This window comes from Phacochoerus africanus, chromosome 3, assembly GCF_016906955.1.
Source record: "Phacochoerus africanus isolate WHEZ1 chromosome 3, ROS_Pafr_v1, whole genome shotgun sequence".
Lineage (NCBI taxonomy): Eukaryota > Metazoa > Chordata > Mammalia > Artiodactyla > Suidae > Phacochoerus > Phacochoerus africanus.
The window spans coordinates 70,748,349-70,758,568 of NC_062546.1; positions in this window are offsets into that span (position 1 = coordinate 70,748,349).

Here is a 10,220-nt window from a genome sequence, read left to right on the forward strand (position 1 = left end):
ATAACCCGCTAAATGTTGCAATTAAAAACAAACAAACACAGAAGTTCTCATTGTGGCTCAGTGGTTAATGAAACCCACTAGTATCCACGAGGAGGCGGGTTCGATCCCTGGCCTTGCTCAGTGGGTTAAGGATCCCATGTTGCCATGAGCTGTGGTGTAGGCCCCATATGCAGCTCGGATCCCACATTGTTGTGGCTGTGGCATAGGCTGGAGGCTACAGCTCCTATTGGACCCCTAGCATGGGAACTTCTATATACCACAGATGCAGCCCCAAGTAGACAAAAAAGTAAAATAAAATAAAATAAAAATAAAACCAAACCCAAACATCATTTAGGCTTAATAAGGGCATAGAGGCCTCTCAAGTATCTCTGGCACAACCAATTATCAGGTAACTTACTAACACATGGGAAAGTATGTTTAGTAATTAAAGACATCTTTCCAAAAAAATGTTGTCTAAGGTTTCATATGATCAGCATCCCTGGTTAGAGCATGAGGCACAAAGATGAACACAGAGCAAAACAAAAGGCAGCATCTCTCAAGTAATTTAGTGGATTTTCTGCAAAGTGTTTCCTCCAAGTCAGGCAGGCTATGGAAATGAAGAGTTTCTGGGCAGAGCTATATATTAAAGTCCCAACACAGGTGCTTGGTCTTATACACTGAGATCAAGGATTGTTTTGTTGTCCTTTTTGGTGTAATTATATACCTTTATGCAGCTTCAGGGTGAGAACACTACTATTTTTTAGAGCTATGTGGCCAAGTTACTATTTTAAATTTAGGCTTGCTGCCAGTGAAATTTATTTACTAAAATAATGTTTCCTATTGATTGATAACTTGAAAAATATACAGCTTACTGAAGATCTCTCTTATCCCTCTCCCCCCAACAATAAAATCCCAGTAGGAACTAAGGCCAAGTAGGGTATGTCATAGGGAGCATCAACTTTATATAAAGGATGAAAGAAAACAAAAGGAAAAAGAAAGTGGAAAGTGAGACAATACCAAGGGCTTGTGATTTTTTTTAAAAAGTTCCTATTCACATATTTATTTTGACATTCTGCAGGACTTAATCTGGGGATTAAAATCTATCTTTACTCAGAAGTATTATATGATATATAGTCTGCTTAACAATGATTCACAGAGGGAAGCAGTTTGACTCGTTAGAAGAAGGCTTAAAAGGGAATGAAGAAGTCTGGTCATGTCTTTCAAATCTCAGTGAGTACCCCTTCCCCCATCCCATTTTTGAATTATTAACAAACAGAGTGAGTTGCTTCAGCAAACAATATACCTAATGGTAGTATATCTTTAACAACATATTGAACTTACTGTGTGGTCTTTTTTTAATACTGTACTTCACTTCCACTGGGAGACTGCCAGTTTTCACAAATGATAAATATTTGTTTCAGTTTTGGAATTTCAGGTCTTGAAGAAATTCTCCTAGAATTGTCTCAATTTCTCATATCTCAGAAATTTGAAAATTATTGATATAATCAAAGAATCATATTGATGTTACTGACCATCAAAGCATGTCTATTATTTTATAGCAGCTTATATGAAGTTTATTCGAGTCCTCTTTTTCTTATATATTTTTCAAAGAATAGACAAATTCTATGGTCCTATAAAAGTTATAGTGTAAGTATTAGAATTATGTACAGTACTCTGTGTTCAAAAGACTCCTTACCAACAAAAATGGTGCCCACACTATTTTAATGGGGTACTTGGAAGAAGCTATTGCAGTAAATTGGAAATTGGTGGAAATTATTTAGTAAAGCTAATTCTCATTAACCTCTTCTAAAACAAAAGATGGTCTATAGTTTCATCGAATTAAAAGAAAATTATTTGAACTAGAGATTATTTACTTATCTACTTGAATGTGCCTGTGCCTTGGGATTTTTTTTTTTTTTGAGAAGATGTGCTTTTTATTAGACTTGATAATATTAACTTGACTATCTGCTGTTACATAATTAACTTAATATTTAATGGAACCATAAGAAATTGCCGGTTTTTTTGCAGATAAAAAATGGTTCAATATTGGCAATTTCATATAGATCGACTTACTTCTGAGTGGTGTTTTCTGTTAAAAGGGAAGGACTGGATAATGAGTAAAATGGAATATTGATGATAATTTTCTTTTTGAGTTGTTATAGTACCTTCTAAAAATATCGTTATCCAGGATTTCTCAAAACTAATTGTCAACCTTGTTCAATTAAACCTTATTTTTAAATTTTCTTTTAATATGTATATACAGTATGATCTACAGTATAAACTAATAAAAAGGATAAATTCAAAAAATATGAAAATAATTATCTTCAGTCATTCTTATAATATCACAGTTGTGATAACAATAAATTTGTCTAGATACAATTTAAAACTGTTTCTGCCATTGTACAAGCATAAAGGAATTATTTTAAAATATTACAGTGATTTGGAGTTCTCATTGTGGCACAGCGGAAACAAATCCGACTATGAACCATGAGGTTGCGGGCTGGATCCCTGGCCTCGCTCAGTAGATTAAGGATCTGGCGTTGCTGTGAGCTGTGGTGTAGGCCAGCAGCTGTAGCTCTGATTCAACCCCTAGCCTGGGAACTTCCATGGGTGCAGCCCTAAAAAGCAAACAAACAAAAAAAAATTACAGTGATTTAGATCTTTCCACTTTATGCGATAACACATCACTTTCCTTTAATAACCATTTGATAATTTCTTACACTATTACATGAAAAACAGTGATACTTCACTTGTAAACTGGAAAATGTTTCATGTGCAAGTAGAGAAGTATCTTCAAAAACATCCACTGAATGTGAATCTTCATAAGTAGCCACTTAATGTTATATAAATAATTATAAATAATTGGATTTTATAGGTTGAGTCAAGTAAAAGGGGCTAGGAAATCAACCAAAACAATCAAACAAAAACCCCACAAGAATCTAACTTCCTAGTTTACATTATAGCCATTCAAGGAATAAACTGGCCACTCAACTAAAAATGAAAAATATCTATTTTTATATTCAAATGTTATTTTGAATTATTCACTTTCAAGGAATTTTTAGAATTAAAAAAATTACTTTTAGTCTTTTGTATAATCACTCCCTAAACTCAAAATAGTTCATATGAGTCCCTTTCCTTATTAGAGTCATGATCTGGAGGTAGACTACCCAAATACCAGATATAATCAAAAATGAAAATGTACCTTTGAGCCTGGTCTGGTCTGCTAGGTAAATTGGACCTTGTTTTAAGAGGCACTAGTTGTAAATAGGAAATGCTCAAACAACCTGAGCCTGATCCAGAATCAGTTAAGAAGAGATAAAAAAACACCTGGAGCTAAAAGGTTCTTCCAGTCCTATCCTGATGAAAAAGACCCAAGAAAGAATTATGAATATGAAAAGGACAAAGAAGAAAGTCCAAGAGGTACTTCTTTGCCTTTTCCCCCTTTGTATCTTCCCGTCTTCCCTCAAAGGGAACAAAGTGTCTAACTATCTCTATGTGCCACCATGAATGAACATTCCTGTACCTACCCCACAGAAAGAAGAAATGAGTCACTTGCAAAATACCTCTTTGCATCTAGGATATCTTTTATTAATAAAATTAATATTTTGAGGAATGTTAGTATCTCCAATACCAAATGAGGACATTTAAACCACATAAGATAACTGACTTCAAGGTCTTACAGCTTAAAAAAAGAAGAAAAAGGTCTTGGGGATTTAAGCAGTGAGGGTATTTATTGTTTTTTCTATGCCATCATAATGCCTCTCTAATTACTCTATATATGCTGAGAAAGGAAATATTGATAAACATTAAAGTAGTGATTCCTAAAATTACTTGGGGAACATTAAGAAGATTAATAAAAATTCCTGAACTTCAGTTTTAGATACTATGTTTTAAAAGGTCTAGTGGTTTCTAAGGTGTCTGGATTTGTTTGTTTTTGATTTTCTTTTTTAAGTTTTCTCTAAGTAATGCCGCTGCTCAGTCAGATTTGGGATTATTTTTAAAGTATTGAGACACATTTGAAGTATATGCAAGACCATTTACATTTTTCAAAGAGGAAAATAAATGTTTTAAGCAGAGCATTTCTATTCAGAAGGTTTGCATTCTGTAGATGTCTTAAGAAAGTATTTTGAGGAGGGGGAATTTTCTGGCTTCTCTGAAATTATGATATGAATTACTTACTATGCTTTCTAAAAAATGTATTCTTGCTTTCCTGTTACGTGCCTGGACCCTGATTAAATCTTAGATCAAAAATAAGTCAGTGGGCTGCTTATCATCCCTGGTAGAACACAGCCTGCAAAAAACAAAGTCGTTTCAAATGTGAGCTTCATCTCCTGTTAGCGGCATGGACTTGGGGAAAATATTTAGTCTCTCTGGATTTTAGCTTGTTTAGCCACTAAACGAAGATACTCATATGTATTTCACAAGGTTGTCCCAAGAATAAAACAAGCTGTTGTACAGTGCTTGGTCTAGTCGGTGAACAAAAACTGTAACTAACATTTGTTTTAAAAGGATGCAGTGTTGGAGCAGCAACCTTTTGAACCAAAGCATCTTTCCCTCTGTTAGCATTCCCCATCCCACGTTATATTATTCTTAAAATGGCTATGAAAATAAGGCTCTATGAACAAATCTGTTTGGCCAATACTGAAGAATGAATTTTCATTTAGAGATCATGATCAACAGATTCAAAATCTTGAGAAGTTCTTCATGAAAAAAAAAAAACTGACTTTAACACATCATTCCCATAAACATATGTGGATATGGAGCCCTTATCTTCATGGAACACCTATTAATATCCTGGAAGTAACAGCCAAAAAAAAAAAAAACTCTTTTAGAAAAGATCTTTATATTATTACTAAATATTTTTTTCCCATGCCTATGGCATGAGGAAGTTCTTGGCCCAAGGAGTGAACTTGTGCCATAGCAGTGACAACTCCAGATCCTTTAACCACTAGGCCACCAGGGAATGCCTATTACTAAAATTTTAACAAGACATATAATTTTGTTTGTAGGCAAACTGATATGTGCAAAATGAAACTTCAGGCTTTTGAATTTAATTATATACATATCATTTATACCCACATTGTGATGGAGGGGCAGAATGAAATCCTTTCATAATATAAACTGCATGTATAGCTACTGAGCACTTTTTTTTCCCTGTTTGCATTCAGGTATGAGTATGTGTGTGTGTTTGTATGAGTATGTGTTTACATGTGTATGTGAGTTTGTATTTATGTACACAGATTTAGGAATGTCTTTATGTAACTACTGCATTTACCTGTAAATGATGGGCAAAATTAAATTCCTTGTGTAATATAACATGTATTATAATTATTGCTATACTATGTTCACTTTATCCCATATGAAATATAGACTTACTAAATCTTAGAAAGCCTGCAAATTTATTTATTTATTTATTTTGTCTTTTGTCTTTTTAGGGCCACACTTGTGGCACATGGAGATTCCCAGGCTAGGGGTCCAACCAGAGCTGTAGCCACTGGCCTATACAGCCACAGCACACTAGATCCGAGCCATGTCTGTGACCTACACCACAACTCATGGCAATGCCAGATCCTCAACCCACTGAGCAAGGCCAGGGATCAAACCCACGTCCTCATGGATAATAGTCAGGTTTGTTAACCACTAAGCCATGACAGGAATTCCAAGAAAGCCTACTAATTTAAACATCAGATCTGAGTACAAATTTAAAATAAAGTTTTAAAAATTCTATTCTTAAATTCTATTCTATCTTCCCATACTCTTTCCTGCTCCTCAGAGTTCACCTCCACTGGTTGGCATTTTCTCAAATAACCAGTTTATTTATCAAAAACCAAAGAACTAAAAATCATGTTGCACACAAAGCAACATTTAGGCTCTTTCAACACTTGAGGCAAAGCAACACAAGATGTGATTTCCTCTAAGTCCAACTTAGGGTCACTGCCTGTTTATTTTCCTTTACATGGGCACTCTAGTCTTTAACGTCCAATTTGCTTTCAGTCAGTAGGTATTTAAACTACAGGAGGAGTTCAGCCAAAATAAGCCATCCTTCTGCCAGGTCCAAAGTTTCCTTTCCTCCTACTCTCTCTGGGTTTCCTCTTATAACTTTACCTTTCACTTAGTTCCATGGAATGTGCCTGGGCCCTCTGAGGGACATTTAACTTTAGGGAGTTACTACTCATTTTAAACAAAGTGGCAGAATCACTGTACCTAGAGAAGGCAATTGTTGGCAGAAAAGCAAAAATAAAAATAAAAAATAAAAATAAAAAAACTGAACACAAGAGAAATAAGACTTCTTCTGGTTCTTAATGGCTTCTGAATGATTCTAAAAACTTGGATTGCTAGGGAAGGGACAATTGCTTGCCCATCTCCCTTTTCATATAAAAATAAGTGTGTGTGTGTGTGCATGTGTGTGTGTGTAGATTTTAAAGTAGGAATACATACAATAAGTGAAGGTGTTATAGTCTGAAAATACTGAGTGTGAAAAAATCACTTGATACATGGTAGTTACTGCCTAAAGTGTATAAGTATGTCTAACTTACTGCTCTACATTCTTGCCTTTCATTCCACACTCTAAGCAATAAGTCTAGATTTATCCACACTCAGTCCTATCTCCAAAACTCATGTCCAGCACTTTCTCTTTTCTGAACACAAACTTCAATAAGAAGGACAATTACACTTACAATCTATTAAACAATACTGAAGACACTTTAACTCACTTGGAGTTAAGGGTCTGACTGAAGGCCCCTTGGTTTTCCTTTCAGATTTCTCCTCTCTCGCACCCTTCCCAGGCACTCAATTCACCCATGACAATCATGAACTACAGCATTTAGGAGTGAGAAACCTTCCCTACAGACACATCCAAAAATGATTTTTTCTCATATCAAGAGCCCTTTAAAATTCCTTTTTAAAATAACACTTTGAAAAAAATAACATCTGTTTAAATCCTTTTATCATGATTTAAACACATTTTCAGTTATCACATTTTTTTTTCTTGTTTTTTTTTTTTTAAAGTTCTTTTTATACCTGTTACCATGGACACAATATTGCTTGCCTCAGAGTCTAATTAAAATGGTTACTTACTCAGCCAAGGAATTAGAGAATAACCACGTGTTGGGGGAGTGGTTTTTAAATCTGAGGAAACAATTGTTTAGATCCCCTTGATAGAAATGCCACTCCATTATCAAAAACCTCTTGTTTTGACCAATTCCTAAAAAGACCCTCCATACGTTGTTAGAAGCTATAGGCCAGATTTTAATCTTTTCCATCTCTAGTCTTTGGGCAGGTTTCCAAGGGTTATAAAGCAAGGAACCTATGTTTGTAAATGTAAATGGGAGGGAGAAACCCTCCTCTTACTAAATTACTGAATATATAATATTTAGTCCCATATAGAATTTAGAAAAATTATCAATGAAGAAATTTCCTAGGTTCTGATCCATCTTACAGTAAAACCACCCTCCATCTCTTTTTATGTGGTTGATCACCTCATTTTGGATGATATAAACATATCGTTCATTATTTTTTTGTGAAAAGAAAAATCAAATATTTGTAAATGGTCAAAATCTTTGTTTAAATTTAATTGTGATAATGGTTTGCTTAATACATCCTCAAGCAAACAGGCATTTAAAACGGGATAATGCCATTTGCAGCAATATAGATGGAACTAGAGACTCATCCTGAGTGAAGTAAGTCAGAAAGAGAAAGACAAATACCACTTATATTTGGAATCTAATATATGGCACAAAGGAACCTTTCCAAAGATAAGAAAATCATGGACTTGGAGAATAGACGTGTCATTGTCAAGGGGGAGGGGGAGGGAGTGGGAGGGACTGGGAGCTTGGGGTAAACAGATGCAGAATGTAGCCTTCAGGATGGATTAGCAATGGTATCCTGCTAATCCCACTGTAGCACTGGGAACTCTGTCTAGTCACTTATGATGGAACATGTAATGTGAGAAAAAATAATGTATACATGTATGTGTAACTGGGTCACCATGTTGTACAGTCAAAATATATATATATATAAATGATAAAAAAAAAACTGGATAAGCTGTATAGCACAGAGGATTGTGTCCAATCTCCTGGGATAGAACATGATGGGGATGATATGAGAAAAAGAATGTATATGTCTGTATTACGGGGTCACTTTGCTATATACCAGAAATTGGCACAATATTGTAAATCAACTATGCTTTAATAAAAAAATACAACCCCCCAAAGAAAGACAAAAAAAATTAACACTGGATTAATCAGAAAGCATTTTTTTTCTTCTTCAATAACAGTACTTACCAGGGTACTTAAAATAGATGGTACAAATACAGAAAGTTATCATGATTTTCCATCTAGGATATAAATTTAGTATTTAAAATTTACAGGGGTATAGAAACATTACTATTTTTATTTATTCTCCCAAACCCCTAACTTTTGTACCTTTGATCACGTACCATCCCGTCTCTATCCTGTCCAGCATCTTACTAGATAGGATCAAAAGGTGTTCAGAATATTATCTGAGTTCCAATCTCTTGGAATTTATCATGAGGTTAATACTGATAATATGATACTATGTCTTGATACTGTGTTATTATTAAAGTACATAGAAATATGAGATTCTATTGAATAGTAATGCAGTAACTAGCAGAGGCAAAGTAATGCAAGGTTCATGGGAAATTGAGCAGATGGTATGACAGGAAGTCTGAGTTCAAGGGCAATTTCTGTGCTAATTAACTACAAGGCAGTTTGCTGAGCCATCAGTTACCCTCTCTAAAACAAAAGAGGTGAGTCTATTGTCTATAAGTTTCCTTCCACCTCCAATATTCCATTCGACTCACTGTGATAAGGGCACTGGGAGAAAAACAAGTTTGTTGTGGAGGGTCATGGTTTGGTTTTTGATATGGTAAAACTGAGTTCCCCCTGAAATTCAATTGGGAAATTCAAGTAGGCAATTAGATACAAGGATCTATAACTCAAAAGAGAGTTCTAGAGATACACATATGAAAGATATTCAGATTACAGGGATAATGATTGAAATATGTTTTACTGAATGCTATTTCCCAGGAAGAAAGAATACAGTGAAAAGAGCATTGAAAGACCCCGAAAAGAACAAAAGAAGCCTGCAAAGAAGACCAAGGGAATGTGATACCTAGGAACAAGAAGAATGAGGCAGTTTTGTTATAGTTTGCAAATTTTATTCATCTATTTTATTTATATATATACATACATATATATATAATATATAAAATATAAATAAAATATATAGCACTTTACTATAATATAACATTAGTATATGTGCTGGAGATTTAAATAGTGAAATACATAGTGTTAGTGACAACATAGCTTTAACAAAAAAACCAAGCAGTTCACTTAAGAAAATCAATTTTGAAAACAAGAAGGTTGACATCGACCTAATCAGGTAAAAATACTCCTCACAAGTAGTATTCTCGGATATGTTTTTGTTTGTTTTTTTGTTCTTCTTGTTTTATTGAAATATAGTTGATTTACAATGTTGTGTTAGTTTCTGGTGTACAGAAAGATGATTTATTTGTGCACATATATATGTGTGTATATATATATTTTAAAATATTTTTCCACTATGGCCTATTACAGGATATTTAATATATTTCCCGGTACTATATAGAAGGACCTTGTTGTTTATCTATTTTGTATATAGTAGTTTATGTCAGATATGTTTTATTTCACAGGATATCTTTCTTTTCTATAAGAATGCATTATTTGACCAGAATAGGGAAGAAGACTATATAGTTTAAGAAAACATTATACTACTTTGACCTTTTTGATATTCTATATTTTGATTGGCTGGATTAGAGCATCCATCCAAGTAAGGGCAAGGCTGTAAACACTATAAACTTGACTAGTCAGCCAATCAAATTATAGAGTATTGTAAAGGTCAAAGCAATACAATATCCTGCTATAATTTACATAACATATGTGCAGCATTGCAAGTCCAATATTTCATCCTTCAGACAATGATTGAACAAGAATATAAAAAGGCATAACATGAATGCATTCTGCTGACAACAAAACCAGAAAAACTTTCTTGAGATCCAAAATTGCCACTGAAGTTCAGGAAAAGAAGGAAGGAAGGAAGGAAAGGAGGAAGAAAGAGAGAGTGAAAGAAAGAAAGAAAAGAAAAGAAAGAAAAGAAAAGAAAAGAAAAGAAAAGAAAGAAAGAAAGAAAGAAAGAAAGAAAGAAAGAAAGAAAGAAAGAAAGAAAGAAAGAAAGTGAGTTTG